Source organism: Chelonia mydas, chromosome 9 (assembly GCF_015237465.2).
Source record: "Chelonia mydas isolate rCheMyd1 chromosome 9, rCheMyd1.pri.v2, whole genome shotgun sequence".
Taxonomy (NCBI): Eukaryota; Metazoa; Chordata; order Testudines; family Cheloniidae; genus Chelonia; species Chelonia mydas.
In genome coordinates, this window is record NC_057855.1 from 48,785,432 (window position 1) to 48,804,270 (window position 18,839).

At 44.8% G+C, this 18,839-nt stretch overlaps 1 protein-coding gene across 5 annotated transcripts in view; it reads left to right on the forward strand.

The window, feature by feature from the left end:
- MAP3K13 (mitogen-activated protein kinase kinase kinase 13) overlaps positions 1 to 18,839 on the forward strand; it is a 132,950-nt gene that overhangs the window by 22,709 nt on the left and 91,402 nt on the right. Inside the window, exon 3 of one of the 5 annotated variants that reach the window (XM_007052612.4) lies at positions 3,928 to 4,018. The exons of the other annotated variants lie outside the window; for them this stretch is intronic. The gene's annotated coding sequence lies outside the window, so the exon portion shown is untranslated. The remainder of the gene's footprint in view (positions 1 to 3,927; positions 4,019 to 18,839) is intronic. 5 annotated transcript variants of the gene reach the window in all.

Consider the following 18,839-nt stretch of genomic DNA (forward strand, 5'->3'; position numbering starts at 1 on the left):
GGTTTAAAAAAGAATTAGGTAAGTTCATGGAGGATATGGCTATCAGCTAAGATGGTCAGGGATGCAACTGCTTGCTCTGGATGTCCCAAAGCCTCTGACTGCGAGATGCTGGAACTGGACGGCAGTGGATGGATCTCTTGGTAATTGCCCTGTTTGTTCATTCCCTCTGAAGCATTTTGTCTTGGCCACTGTCAGAAGACAGGATAGTGGGCTAGATGGACCATTGGTCTGGCCAGTCGTATATTCTTATGTTCTTAAAATTGGAAATGACGGACTAGGAAGAAGTACTGCAGAAAAGGATCTGGGGGTTATAGTGGATCACAAACTAAATATGAGTCCATGATATAGTACTGTTGCAAAAAAATGAACATCATTTTGTGGAGTCTGAGCCATACATGAGACATAACTCTTCCACTCTACTCATCACTGTTAAGGCCTCAACTGGAGTACTGTGTCCCATTCTGGGCACCACACTTCAAGAAAGATGTGGTCAAATTGGAGAAAGTCCAGAGGACAGCAACAAAAATGATTTAAAGGTCTAGAAAACATTACTTATGAGGAAAGATTAAAAAAATTGGGTTTGTTTAGTCTGGAGAAGAGAAGACTGAGGGGGGATGTAACAGTCTTCAAGACATAAAAGGTTGTTGTAAAGAGGAGGTTAATAAATTGTTCTTCTTATCCATTGAGTACAGGACAAGAAGTAGTGGGCTTTAATTACAGGAAGGGAGATTTAGGTTAGACCTTAGGAAAAGCTTCCTAACTGTAAGGGTAGTAAAGCACTGGAACAAATTATCTAGGGAGGTTGTGGAAACTCCATCATTTTAGATTTTAAAGAACAGGTTAGACAAACACCTGTCAGGGATGAGCTAGAAAATACTTGGTCCTATCCCAGTGCAGGGGACTGGATTAGATGACCTATCCAAGTTGATTGCTGATAAAACATTGTGCAAAGGAGCTCCAATGTATGCAATGATGTTTGTACATGTAACTGGCTTCCAGCAAACATGACCCCTGGTCAGTGGAGTAGAGAAGGTAGACCAGATAGGCCATGTAAGCTGTAAGAGGTGAGGTGGTAATGGGGGAAATACTTGCACTGTTGGGGCTTTTATGCCCGTGATCCTCATCTACACTAGTACTGTGCTGCACCAGTGGAAATTGGCACAGTGCAGGTCCACGTAACAGTTAGCCTTGAGCCAGTCTAATCAAAAAGATACTGTGGTTGCTTGTGCACTATTGGGAGCATTGTTGTACGTTGCAGGCATGATGCTGGAGGGGGAATGTGTTGGCACATTAGATTTCCTTAGTGTAAGTAAAGCCTTTGAGGAGGAGGGATGGAAGGTATTGTTTTCCTTGTGGTGATGTGGCTTGTGCTGTAATTATTCTCTAAAACAGGACTAATCTATTGTCAGCAGAGGCAAAATAAGCAACGTTTATCTTTGACTTCTACAGAATAAAATAAATTATTTTCTTCCATTGGACGTTTTTCAGGCTTCATATACAAAGTGTTCCCTCTATCCAAGAGGGCTGCAGTCATGGAAGTTTGCGCACACACATGCGTTCTCACTCTCTTCACAGTCATACCTAGACCTATAATTAAGTCACTGCCTTGTCGGCCTGTGAATTACAGTGGGTTGTCAGACCTCTGTCCTTGGGCTTCAGCTTTCTCCAGACATGTAATAAGTTTTGTTTTTCTGTGTCAGGCTAGCAAAGCTTATTCTGTGCTCCTGAGTCCTTTGACAACTCAGGGCTTAAACTAAACTTTCTTAATTCATGTTGATAGTTAAATGGTGCCAGAACATTTTGGAAATGTGACAGTAGATAGGGCTGTAGGTACTAAATACCATTAAGTGACAATAATGTCTAACATTTGTCAATTAAGAGACCCAGCAGTTGCTGGTGAGCAGCTGCACCCAGGATGAATTAGTAATAAGTCTGTAGTTCTCTCTCTGGTTTAAAGTTGCCACCAGCCTTTTGAAGCTCAGCAGTTACCTGGGATTAAGACTGCAGATATTTTCCAGGCCATGTGGGATGATGAAATGCTGCTTACTACCTGTGACAGGTAGAAAGACATGATGGTTTGATTAAGGTTGGCTTGCTAGATGTGTTATGAATCCCAAGGAGTGGGTAAATGAACCTATTTTTTTATTTATTTAAATTATAAACAGACCTTTGTAGTTTTTTTTACTTTTAAAAATAAAGTACAAGAATGTCAATTTAAACCAGGTTTGTTGCAATATTTTTCTAATGATAGTCCTTTAATAAATTAAAATAATTTGAAAAATCCTTTTGTTCTTGTAAGAGTGACATGAATAGATCCAGCAAACCTAATTAAAGTCCACCTGAGAAAGGCAAGATGTAGCACCCTTCAAGGGTTTAGCCACCAATTAGGTCAAATAAGAGATCTTTGCAGATTACTTATGAAAGGGGTTCATATGTGTACAGCATTATTTTGTGATGCAGACAAGTTGCAAAACAAACTTTTGATGACCGTGAACTGATTATCAGTTTGTTGATAATTTACAAAAAAAATTTTTGGTGTGAAGCTTGTGGTGCAAAAATATTCATCTGCAACAGAACCGGCTTTGAAGACCTACTCCACAGTTCATATAGGTGTCCCAAGCAGGAATTGATTCATTAGGAAATGAATTCTCATGAGTTTAGCCTGTTTTCTGACAGATACACCAGCATGAAATGAATTCTGATGGTGTCAGTCCATTTCGGGTGGGTATCTTGTGTAGTAATGCGTTCATCTGTTAATATGCTGAAAATCATCCAAGGCTGCTTTGATATGGGGTCTTGAGCAGGACTCAAACCCAGCTACTAAGAATTAGATCACAAGAACTGGAGGTGGAGGAGAAAGAGGGCAAAGGGGGTTATCTGTGGCCTTTTTTTCCCCCCCTCCTCTTGGCTTGTTTAATCGTTTGTGCACCCATTGCTGTGGCATCTGGGCATACAATGAAAATTAAATTCAACTGGATGTGACATCTATTACAGTTTAATATTAAAAGCAATTTAAATACCTCTCTATAGTTTTCAACCAGCTGATGGTCTAAAATCAACAGAATGCTTCACCAAGAAGATGTGTCTTGGTCCACATCCTAAAGGTCAACAAAGTCAAAGTTGGGTGGACTGCTGGAGACAGTAGGTTCTGCAGATGCTATCCCTGAGAACCCAAGTGTCCCGATCCAGGCATTTTCAGCAGAACCTTTCTATTCATCAATTTTATATGGCTAAAAAATACCTTTACATCAGTTAGGCACCCTAAAATGTAGTGGATAATGAACTCTGCTTAAGGACCTAGTCCAGCATACACTGAAATCAGTGGAAGGACTCCCATTAATTTCAGTGAGAGCTGTATTAGGCATTAAATGCATACTTTAAAAAAAACCAAAAAAACGGGGCTGGCATGGAACTCTGGTTGTAAGACTGGTGGTGGTGACACAGTTACATTGCCATGCTGAGTCAGAGTTCAGGATTTCATTTTAGTACCTGGATTGGCAGAAGCTGGGAATGCAGCAAATACAACAAGCTCCTCCCTTGGAAGGAAGCATTTCATGTTGCTTCCTCCTAATGGCAGCTAAAGCCATCTTCAAGGGTGGGGCTCGTTGCCTTTGAAGAGAGCTGCATATTGCCTTTCTCAGAAGGACTGTGACTGCAGAATTGGTTCTTGGAGTGTGGGGAAAAGCGGGGGATCCTGGAGACTCATAAGGACCCACCCTAAGGGGAAGAAAGAATTCTGGGATTCACAGGCTTACTCGGTATTTTCTTTGCATCTCTCGCTCTTCAAATGTGTTGAACTCGACCTTTGAGAAGTTACTGATAAGCTGTTATCAGCCACGAGTTAAAATAACAAACCCTCCCACCTTACTCAGTTAGATAGAAACTCCCCAGGCCAAATTAATGTGTACAAATGTTATACCAATCCAGGCACGACAGCCTGGCTGAGGACAAAGTTTACTGTGTGAAGAAATCAACCGCAACTGGTAGTTTCACTGTTTATGCAGCCTGTCCCTGTATTGTAAGTATTTCTTTTTACATAGAATATTTTGTTTGGAACTGGGTGTGGTATTGTGAATATGAAATTATGTTCGTAGTCTTGTTAGAAAAATAGAATTATTAAGGGATCTAAAACTGGACATGGGAGAAATCATGCCCTGGTAGAAGTCATTGGCAGCAGTAGGGCCAGGATTTCACCAAAGATTATTTGTCTCTGTGACTCTCTTGATTTCCCATTCCTTTAAGTCATGTTTTCAGGGGACAGTATTTTAACCCAGACAGTAATAACAGTTCTGAAGATATTTTATTAGGGCAAGAAATGCTAGAGTGAAAGAATTTCTCTTAATTCCAAAAGGGAATTAAAAAAATGCAGTCAGTCAGCAAGCATTTTGCATTGGCCTCTATAGAATGTGTTTTGGGTTTTTTTGGTTCCAGTCTGTAGAGCTTGGAATTAACCCAAATGTTAGTTCATAACATTGGTTACTATATATGCACATTGTAAACAATTTTGTTTATTAAATATCTTAATAAAGTGTATGCATTTGTGCTTAACTGAATCCTGTGAGTTGTTGAGTGCCCTTAACTCCCACTAGCTTGAATGGGCATTGGAGATTCTCAGCACCTTGCTGGAATGAGGTCTAAAAGAGGCATGTATAAAGTAAAGGGTAAACCATAAAACAGAAGCATTGGTAGACTAGGGTGCAGGTTTAACTGACATACCGGTACAAGTGATGAAGACCCTGATATCTTCTCTGTTGTAGGGTGCCTGTGGTCCTTAACTAAGAGTCAGACCAGTTCTGGACTGACTGTTTAAAATCTGTTCTAGAAAAGCATTGGTGTTTATGTAAAAAAATTCTAATGGCATGTTGCCACTTTCCAGCATTTATATCCTCCAGTGTTTTTAAGAATCTCTTTACAGTCTACTGCTCTTAATTTTCTATGTGCCTGGGCCATCTTTTAACTGTATTTAGAACTATATTGAAACTATCCATCATATGTTCCTTATTATTATGCTTTTATTTAATTTAACATTAATCTTGTTTTTGTATTTTTGTTTCATCTCTGAGGGTTTACGTTTTGTGGAACAGGAAAATAAAGCTTGATCTTTATACTCCATTTTCCCTCTTGAGACACTTAAGGGTGTGGTGTACTGTAATCACCTGTTCTTTCCCTTGATTAACAACTTTTCTTTGGGCGATTCAGATTCTTGACATTTTTAGATAAAAACCTACGTTGATATTTATATTTAAAATAATTTGTTACAGACCTTTCTAAAGTTCCATCTAATCCAAATGAGCCCATTAAAATATAGTAGTATACATTCTGAGTATTTTATTCTGATTCTAATTTCATCTTCAAGAAACTCCGTTTGCCATCTCGTTGCAGTTAATGCAGTAACCCAAATTATAGTGATACCATCTCATAACTTTTTATAATTCTTAAGTAAAATTCCTTCCAGCTAGAGTAGGTACACTACTGTAGGAAGTATAATCAGGTTTATCTCAGGCCCTGTCTACACTGGCAAGTTTGTGCACAGTAAAGTAGCTTTGAGCGCTGTAACTCCCAAGGTGTACACGCTGCCAAGCCACTTAGTGCGTAGAAACTGCGCAGAGCAGTGCTCTTCTTAAAAAACAAAACAAAACACTCCGAGAGGCTTAGAGCTTTCTGCACCGGGGCTACAGCGCTGCGGTGCCAGTGTAGACACCGTGGTGATTACAGCGCTGCGGATTGGCCCCCGGGAGGTGTCCCACAATGCCTGTTCTCACCTCTCTGGCCATTGGTTTGAGCTCTACTGCCCTGCACTCAGGTTGACCAACCGTCGGCCTCACCCCATACATTCCTTTGCAAATTTGAAAGTCCCCTTCCTGTTTGCTCTGTGATGCATACAGTGGTCTCAGCACATCTTTCTAAGTGGCCATGCCTGCTCCCTGCACCAGGCGATTCCCCGCTTGGAGCAATGCTGAGTGCTGGACCTCATCGGTATTTGGGGAGAGGAGGCTGCGCAGTCCCAGCTGCGCTTCAGCCGTCGGAATTATGATACCTATGGACAGATTTCTAGACGTATGACAGAAAGGGGCCATGACCGGGACACATTGCAGTGCAGGGTCAAAGTGAAGGAGCTGCGGAACACCTACCACAAGGCGCGGGAGGCAAACCGCCGCTCCAGTGCTGTGCCCATGAGCTGCTGGCTATACAAAGAGCTGGATGCGATACTCGGTGGCGACCCCACCTCCACTGTGAAGGACCCTGTGGATACTTCATTGGCTTGCGTGCCAGTCAAGAGTGGACCGAGCCAGGAGGGGGCAATCTTGGACAAAGAGGGGGAGGGGGACCCAGAGGCAGAGGATGACTCGGAGGCCAGAGATACATGCAGTCAGGTTTTCTTTTCTACCCTGGAGGAGCCTATGAGTCACAGCAGTCAGAGCTTGGCGAAGTGCGAAGAGGAGAGACGGGCCCTGGTAAGTGGATCTGATTTTGGGAATTGCTGAAGCGAGTTGTTGGGGGCAGGAGGGTTGCAGAAAGCAGGCTTGTCTCCCACCTCATGCCTAGCCTGAGTGGTGGAACAGGCTGTTGATATACTCCCTCACTTCATGGGAATCTCCTTCAGAGATCTCCAGGAAACTCTCGTGGAGATACTGGGCAATCCGCTGCTGCAGGTTCCTCAGCAGAGCTGCTTTGTTTCATGCCCCATTAACGGTAACTTTCCCGCGCCACTTTGCCTTGACAGGTGGGGGGATTATTGCTTCACACAGGCGAGCTGCATAGGCGCTAGGGTGGAAGCCACAGGCTTGGAGAAGACCTTCCCTTGATTCCCTGCTCACCCTCAGCAGCGAGATATTGTTCATTATGATCCCCTCCTGTGGAAAGTGTGGTGACAGGAATAATTATCAGGCCCACCATACAGTGCTGACTCTCTCCAGGTTCCCAAGAGCCCAGTGTACAGCAGGGTCTGGGAACAGTGATTTACCCTGCCCCTGCTACTCACCATTTTGGGGGTTTTGTGGCTCATGTGTGCTTGCCTGGGGTCAGCCAGTTAATGACAGGTGTGTGAGTACTGGCTGCATTTTAAAGCACTGAAACAGTGTTGTGTGTGTTGGAAACAATACTGCTTCTGTAAAATGTTGCATTTAAACTTCACAGAGATGACCTTGGGAGCACAGCCTCTCTCTTTGTTATCGGCGGCAGAACAGCTGCGCAGAATTAGAAAGCATCCAAGGAGAACTAAAGAGGACTTTCTGCGTGAGGTTATGATGCACTCCGCTGCCAAGAAAAAAGAATTGAAGGAGTGGCGGGACAGCGAGAAGAGGGGACCTAAAGGAGAATGCGGCACACCAGAAAGAAGCCACGGAGTGGCTCTTAACAGTTATGGAGTGCCAAGCAGACACACTCCAGGTGATACTAGCTCTTCAAACCGAGCAGCTCCGCGCCCGCCCTCCCCTGCAGCCTCTGTTACAAAACTCTTTTCCATGTGCCCCCCCACACATCGCCAACACACTGTTATCAACCTCCTGGCTCCACTCTCTACCCGCAGCATTCCACTCCTCCCTCCTCACAGTCCAGCAGTGTGGACTCCCACTACCCACTGCACTCAACACCCATCCCTCTGCAGTTTGGCCCTGCTGAAGTACAGCACCCGCTGCATCGTACTCCAAAGGAGAAGGTTGGGTATGATCCCTGGACATACACAAATCTGTAGCCATCCCGGGACCCCTCCTCCTCTTGAGACCTCCCTTCCTCTATCCCCCTCCCTGCTGCTGATTTTTTTTTGTTTGACTCTCTCTGGTTGTTGTCTTTCAATAAAAGAACTGCGTTGGTTTGAAAGCAATCTTTATTCTATTAAGTGAAAGCAAAAAGAGCACTGCAAAGCAACATACAATTATGTTAAGGTCTCTTCTTGCATCATGTACACCAATCACCTCCAAGCATTACAAGCACTGCAGTCCCGAGCATAGCAACAAATATTAGTGGCTTTCAGCTTCAAATTGCTGCCTCAAAGCATCCCTGAACCTTATGGCCTCACGCTGTGCCCCTCTAATAGCCCTGGTCTCTGGCTGTTCAAACTCAGCCTCCAGGCACTGAGCCTCTGCGGTCCAGCCCTGAATGAAGCTTTCACCCCTCCCTTCACAAATATTATGGAGTGTACAGCAGGCGGCTATAAGCATAGGAATATATTGTCATCGGCCATGTCCAGCTTCCCATACAGGCATCGCTAGCGGGCTTTTAAATGGCCAAATGCACACTCCATAGTCATTCTGTACTTGCTCAGCCTGTTGTTGAACTGCTCATTGCTGCTGTCAAGTTGTGCTGTGTATGGCTTCACAAGCCACGGCATTAAGGGATAGGCGGGGTCTCCCAGGGTCACAATGGGCATTTTGACTTCCCCTATGGTGATCTTCTGGTCAGGGAAGAAAGTCCCTGCTTGCAGCTTCTTGAACAGGTTTGTGCTCCAAAAGATGAGTGCATCATGCACCTTTCCGGACCAGCCTGCGTTAATGTCTGTGAAACGCCCACGGTGATGCACAAGCGCCTGAAGAACCATTGAGAAATACCCCTTGCGATTAATGTACTCTGTGGCTAGGTGGTCTGGTGCCAGAATTGGAATGTGCATGCCGTCGGTTGCTCCTCTGCAGTTCGAGAAGCCCATTTGTGCAAAGCCAGCCACAATTCACGCACATTGCCCAGAGTCACTGTCTTTTGGAGCAGGATGCAATTAATGGCCCTGCACACTTCCATCAACACGACTCCAACGGTCGACTTTCCCACTCCAAACTGGTTAGTGACCGATTGGTAGCAGTCCTGAGTAGCCAGCTTCCACAGTGCAATCGCCATGTGCATCTCCAACGGCAGGACAGCTTTCATTCTCATGTCCTTGCACTCCAGGGCTGGGGCGAGCTCGTCACACGGTCCCATGAATGTGGCTTTCCTCCTGCAAAAGTTCTGCAGCCACTCCTCGTCATCCCAGACATGCATCACGATGTGATCCCACCACTCAGTGCTTGTTTCCCAAGCCTAAAAGCAGCATTCCACTGTGGTCAGCACCTCTGTGAATGCCACAAGCAATCTCATGTCGTAGCTAGTATGCGTGGTGAGATCGATGTTGCACTCCTCTTGCCTTTGTAGTTTAAGGAGTAATTCCACTGCCACTAGTGACGTGTTGGTCAGTGCGAGCAGCATACTGGTCAACAGGTCGGGATCCATTCCTGCAGCCCGAAAGGGGCAGGGCGCGCAGTACAGAAACCATTGAAAGATGGCGCCAAATGCAGACGGAATCACAGGGATTGCTGGGATCGGAAGCAATGCATCACGGGGCATTGGGACAGGACCCAGGATGCCCCATGACCCCTTCCGCCTTCCCACAAGTCTTAACGGCAAAAGAGAAAGAGGTGCGCTGTGGGATAGCTGCCCAGAGTGCACGGCTCCGAATAGTGCCACAAGTGTGAACACGCTATTGCACAGGCAGCTGTCAGTGTGAACACACAACAGCAGTTTTCCTTTGGCGCTCTCTGAGTGGTGCTGTAACTGCCGGCACTGTAACTTTGCAAGCGTAGACGTGCCCTTAGTAATGCTTCTTCTGTCTTTCTACGAGTATTTTTTTTTTACCAATAGTATAAGACAAAGATCATAATGACCTCTGTGGTTGATAATCTCCATTGAGTGGCAAATTGTCCACATTTTCAAGGAGCTCACATACTATTGTGTCGTTAACTTGTGCTTCCCTCATCTGCTTGTTTTACCCACTCTTTGTCACTCATTTTATACTTGTGTGAATTAAAACAGATACAGTTATTTTGGTGCAAGTCTGTGTGTGATCACTCAATTTAAGTCAGTTTATTGCTGACTGCAGCCAATTTTATTCCAAAATAGGAGTATCCATACACAGACTTGCACCAAAATAATTACATTTTAATCGTACCTTTTGTTATGCCAGGCCACGTGTGGGACCATGAATCTTGAAAGGTGTGTTGTGAAGGTGTGGCTCATCGCAGCAGTGGAATTATGCCTAGAGGTTTTGCATCTGTTCTGGCAGGGTCTGGTGCCACTTTGAATTGGTGTACCCTTGTCTGTGGTGAGTTTGCTTCTGATAATGAGGTTGGAGTGGGGGTTGTTTGAAAGCCAGAAGAGGAGATTCAGGAAAGATTTCTTTCAGGATGTGGTCCCCATCGAATATGGGTGTAATTGTTGGATGATACCCCGTATGGGGTCCAGCGTGAGGTGGTAGGTGACAAGTAGAGGTGTGTGGTTGGAGGGGGTTTATTTCTGTGTTGAATCAAGTTCTCTTGTGGTATTTTGGTGGCTTATTCCATGATGCCATCTACTTCTCTGGTTGAGAGTAGCAGCCGTGTTAGTCTGTATCCGCAAAAAGAAAAGGAGTACTTGTGGCACCTTAGAGACTAACCAATTTATTATGCTCAAATAAATTTGTTAGTCTCTAAGGTGCCACAGGTACTCCTTTTCTTTCTTTGGTTGAGTGTCCTTATTTAATGAAGGTGGTTTTAAGTTTATTAAGGTATTTATCCTGGACTTTCTCCTTGGATTATGTTCTGTAGTATCTGAGTACCTGGCTGTAGTGAACAGATTTCTTGGTGTGTTGGGGTGGATACTGGACCCATGAGGGTAGGTCTGGTGATCGTTGGATTTCTTGTATATAGTTGTCTGTAGGGCTCAATTGTTGAAGCTGATCATGGTGTCCAGGAAGTTAATGCTTGTGTGGGAGTGTTCTAAAAAGGGTTTAGTGGATGACTGGGGTTGTTGAAGTTGTGGTGGAAATCTGTGAGGGAGTTTAAATCCTGTGTCCAGAGGATGAAAATATCATTGATATATCTAAGGGATATCACTGATTTGTGGTGCATTTGTCCAGAAATCCTTCAAGGTGGCCCATGAAGAAGTTAGCATATTGGGGAGCCATCCTTGTACCCATGGCTGTTCCCATGGTTTGGACAAAGTGTTCGTCACTGAATGTAAAATGGTAAAGGATGCAATGGATGAGTTTGACTATGTTTGGGTTGGATTCCTGAGTGTTGTCCATTATCTTGTAAATACTGTATTTGAGACTCCACTGCTATGATGATCAACACACCTTTCAAGATCTATGGGTCCTTGTAGCGGGGCAGTCACCCCGCTCTGGTTTGGAAGAGGTTAAAAACAGCCCTGGGAAAGGGCTGCCCCAGGGAGCCAATCAGGGCCCAGCAGGGCCAGTATAAGAAGGGCTCCTGGGGAAAAGGAAGTGAGTCTTGCTCCAGCAGTGGAGCAAGAAGGGCCTAGTTGCCTGGCAGAGACAGGGGTCTCTTGGACAGAGCAGTACTGGGAAAGGGCAGGCTGAGTTGGGGAGCTCTGGCCTGGCGACCTCCCAGGCTGAGGCCTTGCAGTAAAGGCCTGAGGAGGTCCTAGGGCTGCAGGGAGGCAGTCAGGCCAAGAAAAGGCAGCAGGTCAAACCCCCTCTCCAGTGATGAGTGGCCATTTCAGACTGCAGTTTGCCCTTGAGAGAAGGGGCTAGATGACAACTGGCAGTAGCCACTGAGGCAAGGTGGTTATAGGGGGGTTGGGGATCCTCTGGGAGGGGAGACCCAGAGTGTGGGGGCACTGTTGTGGGGCAGCACACCAAGGTAAGGGGCACCAGCGTCGGGGAGGGACACAAGGCCAGAGATGGTGGAGACAACAGGGCATGTAAGCGAGGGCGAGAAATCGGCCAGAGGAGGGCGCTCCTGAGCTGGATGAGCTAATTCTTGGACTGAGCAGCAGGAGGCGCCACGCCAGTGAGTCGGCACTCTGCTACAGTTCTACATGTCCCTATCACAACAAGTGGTATACCTCATCCAGTGCATTGAATGACCCAATAACAAATATGTGTGGGTGAAACTAGACAATCACTATGCTCTTGAATGAACTCACACAGAAAAATGATAAACAACAAAAACACCTCATCACCTGTGGTTGAATGCTTTTCACAAAGCGATCATGCTAAATCTGACCTCTGTCCTTAAGCTGAAAGGAAACCTGCACCAAATATTAAAAAGACAAGCCTGGAAGCTTAAATTCATAACATTGCTAGATACTAAAAATCATGGACTGAACAGAGACTCTGTATTTGTGGTTTATTACAACAATCTATAACCCACTTAACTTCACCCCACCATGCCTGGAGAGGTGTTAACGGACGACTTCACCTTGAATGGTCCCTTGAAATATGTGCTAACTACTTATGCTAAATAAGCTGTTCCACCTTTGTTTAGCTGTGACACTCTGAATACATTTCCCAGACCTAAAAGAAGAAGCTCTTTGTAGCTCAAAAGCTTGTCTCTTTCACCAACAGAAGTTGGTCCATTAAAAGATATTACTCACGTGCCTTGTGTCTCTAATATCCTGGGGACCAACATGGCTACAACTACGCTTTATACAATAGATGTAGAGAGACATTTTGTGCTGTTCTGTCATGAATGCAATGAAGGTAGAATCAGTCAGTTCTTGGATGAGTGTGTTGAGGGTAGTATTGTTTGAAAAATATTTATCAGGGTTTCCTCCCCGCTCTGAACTCTGGGGTACAGATGTGGGGACCCGCATGAAAGCCCCCTAAGCTTATTTCTACTAGCTTAGGTTAAAAACTTCCCTAAATCCTTTGTCCTTGGACAAATCCTTTGTCCTTGGACAGTATGCTGCCACCACCAAGTGATTTAGACAAAGAATCAGGGAAAGAACCACTTGGAATTCTTATTCCCCCAAAATATCCCCCCAAGCCCTACACCCCCTTCCTGGGAAGGCTTGAGAATAATATACCAACCAAATAGGTAAACCAGATTCTTAAAAAACAGAACTTTATTAGAAAGAAAAAAAAAGGTAAAAGAAGCACCTCTGTAAAATCAGGATGGAAGGTAACTTTACAGGGTAATCAGATTCAAAACACAGAGGATTCCCCTCTAGGCAAAACTTTAAAGTTACAAAAAACAGGGATAAACCTCCCTCTTAGCACAGGGAAAATTCACAAGCTAAAACAAAACCTAATCTAACGCGCCTTGCCTTATTTACTTACACTTTTTTGCAATATTGAGACTCATTTTAGGATGGTTTATAGGAGAAGGAGTTTTCTGACCTGATGCTTCTCTGCTTCCCAAGAGAACACACAACCCCAACCCCGGATTTGAAAGTATCTTTTTTCCCCATTGGTCCTTTTGGTCAGGTGCCAACCAGGTTATTTGAGCTTCTTAACCCCTTACAGGTAAGGAGGAATTCTAGGCTACCCTTAGCTGTATGGTTATGACAGTATTAGAGAAAGTATTATTGTACATTAGTGCAATGCTGGCATAGGACTTGAAAATTGAGTGCCAGTTGAGGTCTTGAGGTGATGTAAATTTGGGGGCATTAGGTCAAGCTGTTCCTGAGATAAAGTACTCTTCAAAGTGACTGGTTTTGTTTTGTTTTGTTTTTAAATCGCTTTCTCATGTTGCTTTTTTCTGTGTCAGATATGAAGTTTCTCTTTAATTTATGGTTTCCTTGCTTCTTACTGTTTGCTGTGTCCTGAGGGGAGAGATTTAAACAACTTTAAGTTGACAAGGGAATTAAGAAATTGCTTTTCTTATTATATATTTTTAATTTTCCATTTTCATAATTAGTGAAGATCAAAAAATTGTAATGAATAAATTTATTTCAATTGTCTGCAAGTGAATGGAGACATTCATAGTTCACAATTATATGGTGAACTATTTCTTCAAATAAAACTTGATCTGTAGCTTGTTTATGAACAGTTCATTGTGAGTATTCAGTATTTATAATTTGAACTGGTTTCAGAGTGATAGCCGTGTTAGTCTGTATCAGAAAAAAAACGAGTACTTGTGGCACCTTAGAGACTAACAAATTTATTTGGGCATAAGCTTTCATGGGCTAAAACCCACTTCAGCGGATGCATGCAGTGGAAAATACAGTAGGAAGATATATATATATACATAGAGAACATGGGAAAAAATGGGTGTTGCCATACCAACTCTAACGAGACCAATTAATTAAGGTGGGCTGTTATCAGGAGGAGAAGAAAAACTTTTTGTAGTGATACTCAGGATGGCCCATTTCAAACAGTTGACAAGAAGGTGTGAGTAACAGTAGGGGGAAAAATTAGCATGGGGAAATACATTTTACTTTGTGTAATGACTCTTCCAATTCTGCAGTTTCTCGTTGGAGTCTGTTTTTTGAAGTTTTTTATGTTGGAGAATTGCGACTCGTTACGGTTGGTATGGCAATACCCATTTTTTCATGGTGTGTGTGTGTGTGTGTATCTTCCTACTGTATTTTCCACTGCGTGCATCCGATGAAGTGGGTTTTAGCCCACGAAAGCTTATGCCCAAATAAATTTGTTAGTCTCTCAGATGCCACAAGTACTCCTCGTTTATTTGTTTTTTTTATAATTTGAACTGTTTTACATAAACACAGCTCATGTTGTGTGTTTCTGTTCTCAGTCTTAGCGGAATGTAACACTTAGAACCAGCAAAAAGAAAAGGAGTATTTGTGGCACCTTAGAGACTAACCAATTTATTTGAGCATGAGCTTTCGTGAGCTACAGCTCACTTCATCGGATGCATCCAATGAAGTGAGCTGTAGCTCACGAAAGCTCATGCTCAAATAAATTGGTTAGTCTCTAAGGTGCCACAAGTACTCCTTTTCTTTTTGCGAATACAGACTAACACGGCTGTTACTCTGAAACTTAGAACCAGGATTCTAGTGTGAATGTTCACAATTACAAATTCACAGTTCACATTCTGTGAATATTTTGCAATATTCATTTTAAAGCTGCCTGTTTCAGAAACATTCCTGTCAGTGTATTAACTTTGTAGAATAGTCACAGAAAGCTAACACACAAAGGGGTGCGGGAATGGAAATAGCTATGCAAGTAAAGTTTTTGCTTCTGACTGAACAGATTTCAGTCTCTCCCAAGTCATAAGTAAAGGTGTTTGTTCCGGTTTTATATTGTCTCTTAAAATAATAATGTTGTTACAAATCTCCAAATACCTTATGATTTGTTATATAAAGTCTGTTTATGTTAGAAAGATTTAAAGTCCTATAAAGTCAACTTCAGTGTAAATCGAAGTATTCAGACTTGAAGTAGGTTTAGTACGATATAATGTTTTCAGTTTCAAAATATGTAAACATACCTGTGATCTGATTCTCCAATGACTTGACATACTGTGGGAATAGTTTGACTTCAATGGGGCTGTGCACAATGCATAAAGTTAAGCAGATCCCCATGTCTTTGCAGGATAAGGGCCATAGGCACTTGTCTTTTAGAAATAAAGTCTCTGACCATAGCAACAAAATTGTGCTAGAGTCACTGAGTCCCATCTTCTATATCTATACCCAGTGCAGAGATTTGGTAATTAAAGCTGTTCTGAAAGAAGGCTTTTTTTCCTTTTATAACATAGTTTTATTTTTACACAAACAAAAAAATCATTTCCCCACGCATCTGAGTGTGTGTGGGGGGGCAACTAAGGGTTGGAGGACCTTAATTATTAGTACTGGGTCTACTGTGAAGAGGTCTTTGTCTGATGTGTGTTTGTAGCAGTAAGAACAGTCCATTTTAAGATGATTGTATCCAAAATTTATTATGTTCTGAAACTGTCATGGCTTAACTGCATCAGCCAGATGAGCCATTGGCTTGGAGGAACTTTGACTTTTTTCTGGGAACTAGTGCTATCTGTAGATAATGGGAACATGATAGTTTTCTACAAGCGTTTGAAAGGTGTAAACACGAAGGAAGGAGACTAATAGTTTAGGGTTGTACACTGGGATATAACCAGGTGCGATAGAATATAATTAAGAAACAGAAAATTTAGTAATGAATGAATGGAAAAAATGTAATTTCTAAAATCCATTTGATGTGGCATATTCTTTCAAGGAAAGTGCTATAAGCTCCATTACCTAGGACACGTATTCATATATTCCAAGGCCAGAAGGGATCATTGTGAGTCTGAGCTCTGGTATAACCCAGGCCATAGGATTCCCCCCAACCCCCAACCCCCCCCCAAAAAAAATTTCCTAGAGCATATCTTTTGGAAAAACATCCAATCTTGATTTAAAAATTGTTAGTGATGGAGAATCTACCATGACCATTGGTAAATTTGTGCCAGTGGTTAATTAATTTTACCATCAACAATTGATCTTATTTCCAACCTGAACTTGTCTAGCTTCAATTTCCAGCCATTAGATCATGTTGTTCCTTTGTCTGCTAGACTGAAGAGCCCATTAGTAAATATTTGTTCCCTGTGTAGGTACTTACAGACTATAATCAAGTCACTTCTAAACCTTTGCTTTGTTAAGCTATTAGTGCCATTGTACAAGGCACTGGTAAGACCTTGTTTGGTAACTAGAATTGTATATAGTATTCCAATGTTCTAGAAAGATTAATTTAAACTGGAACAGGTGCAGAGAAGAGCGAGTAGGATGATGAGGGGAACGAAGGGCTCATTTTATGGGAAGAGGCTGGACGAGCTTGTTTAATCTAGCCAAAAGAAGGCTGAGAAAAGATATAATTGCTCTCTGTAAATATATCAGGGAGTAAATACCAGGGATGGTGAGGAGCTATTTAAGCTAAAAGACAATGTTGGCACAAGAAAAAATGGATATAAACTGGCAATGAATAAATTCAGACTGGAAACCAGAAAAAGGTGTCTAACCATCAAATTTGTTCGGTTCTGGGTCAGCCTCCCAATAGGAGTTATGTGGGCAAACAACTTAATTAGTTTTCAGAGAGCTAGACAAATTTGAGTGGGATTGTATGATGGGATTGCTTGTGATGGCAGGGGGCAGGGCTCAGAAGCAGTGTTCCCTTTAATTTTTCTCACACGTGTGAAATGAATTTTATGTGCACCAATATAAAGGTTATGTGTGCCACATCACCTCCATATTGATGCACATAACAAAATTCATGTAAAGGGATGGGGCCAAGGGGTTCGGAGTATGGGAGGGGGCTCAGCGCTGGGGCAGAGGGTTGTGGTGCGTGGGGTGAGGGCTCTGGCTGGTGGTGGGGCCAGGAATGAGGGGTTTGTGGTGCAGGCTGCCCTGGGGCTATGGTGGGGGGAAAGGACTCCCCCAGCTCTCTCTCCCTGCAGCAGCACCTGGGCTGGGGGGAATAGGCGCCTCTCCCCCTGCTGCGGCAGCTCCAGAGCTGTGGCTGGGTTGGGGCCGGGGAAGGAGCACCCTTCCCCCCCGCCACGGCAGGTCTAGGCTGGGGCTGGGTTGGGGCCAGGGGAGGGGCGCCTCTCCCCCGGCCGCGGCGAGCCTCTCCCCCAGCCGCGGCAGGTCCAGGTTGGGTTCGGGCTGGCGGAGGGACACCTATTCTCTGCCCACAGCAGCTCCGGGGCTGGGCTGGGGCCAGCGGGAAGAGGCGCCTCTCCCCTGGCTGCAGCAGGTCTGGGGGTGAGGGAGACGCGCCTTTCCCCCCTGCAACCTGAGTGCCTGTGCCGTGCTTAATAGGCTACTGCGCACACGGCCACGCAGCTTAGGGGGAACTGAGCTCCGCAGCCCTGTGGTTCACTTCCTGTTTGTCTTATGTTCCTAAGAGCTCATACTTCAGGGTTTTAGCTAGCTTCCTGCAGGGGTCAGGAAGGAATTCCCCCTTCCCCCGCCCCATTCTGGTTTTTTTTTTTTTTTTTTTAATCTCCTTCCTCAGAAGCATCACGGATGGCCATGGCTGGATATGGGACATTGCATGGAGTAAGTAGGACAGACTGCTGAGGTGGTACAGAGAATTCTCTCTCAGGTCCTTGCCTGGCTGGTTCTTGCTCACATGCTCAGGGTCTAACTCAGGGGGGGCGGCAAACTTTTTGGCCTGAGGGCCACATCGGGGTTCCAAAACTAGTATGGAGGGCCAGGTAGGGAAGGCTGTGCCTCCCCAAACAGCCTGGCCCCCGCCCCCATCTTCCCCCTCCCACTTCCCGCCCCCTGACTGCCCCCCTCAGAACATCTGACCCATCTGTGGCTGGTAATACTTGGCTCTAATTTAAGTTGTTGGGCTTAATGTGTGGGTGCTAGTGGGCCTGTGTTATACAGAGTAGATGATCTAGTGGTTCCTTCTGGCCTTAAACTTATTGACTGTAAGCTAGATATAATGAGCTCCTTGAGTCTATCATTATAAGGATCAGAAAACATCTTTAATCATTCTTGTTGATGTTCTCTGAACCCTCTCCAATTTATCAGTACCCTTGCTGAATTTTGGGTACCAGAACTGGATGCAGTATTCTAGCACAGAAGTTTTCAAACTTTTTTTCTGGCGACCTAGTTGAAGAAAATTGTTGATGCCTGCGACGCAGTGGAGCTGGGGATGAGGGGTTTGGGGTGTGGAAGGGGCTAGGGGCTGGGGCAGAGGATTTGAGGTACAGGGGTGAGGGCTGCGGCTGGGAATGAGAGTTTCAGGGTTTGGGGGGGGGCTCAGGGTTGGGGCAGGGGGTTGGAGTGTGGGAGGGGGTCAGGGCTCTCGGCTGGGGGTGCAGGCTCTGGGGTGGTGCCGGGGATGAGGGGTTTGGGGTACAGGAAGGGGCTCCAGGTTTGGGGGGGCTGCAGGGGATTGGGGCACTGGTTTACCTCCAACGGCTCCCAGTCAGCGGTGCAGTGGGGCCGCCAAGGAAGCAGAAGCAGCCAGCAGCAGGTCTGGCTCCTAAGTGGAGGCGTGCAAGAGGCTCTGCGCGGCTCTCGCCTGCAGGCACCACCCACCCCCAGCTCCCATTGGCTGGTTCCTGGCCAATGGGAGTGCGGAGCCAGTGGTCAGGGTGGGGGCAGCGCACAGAGCACCATGGCCCTCCCACCTAGGAGCCAGAGCTGCTGCTGGCCGCTTCCAGGGCGCAGCGTGGTTTCAGAACTGGTAGGGA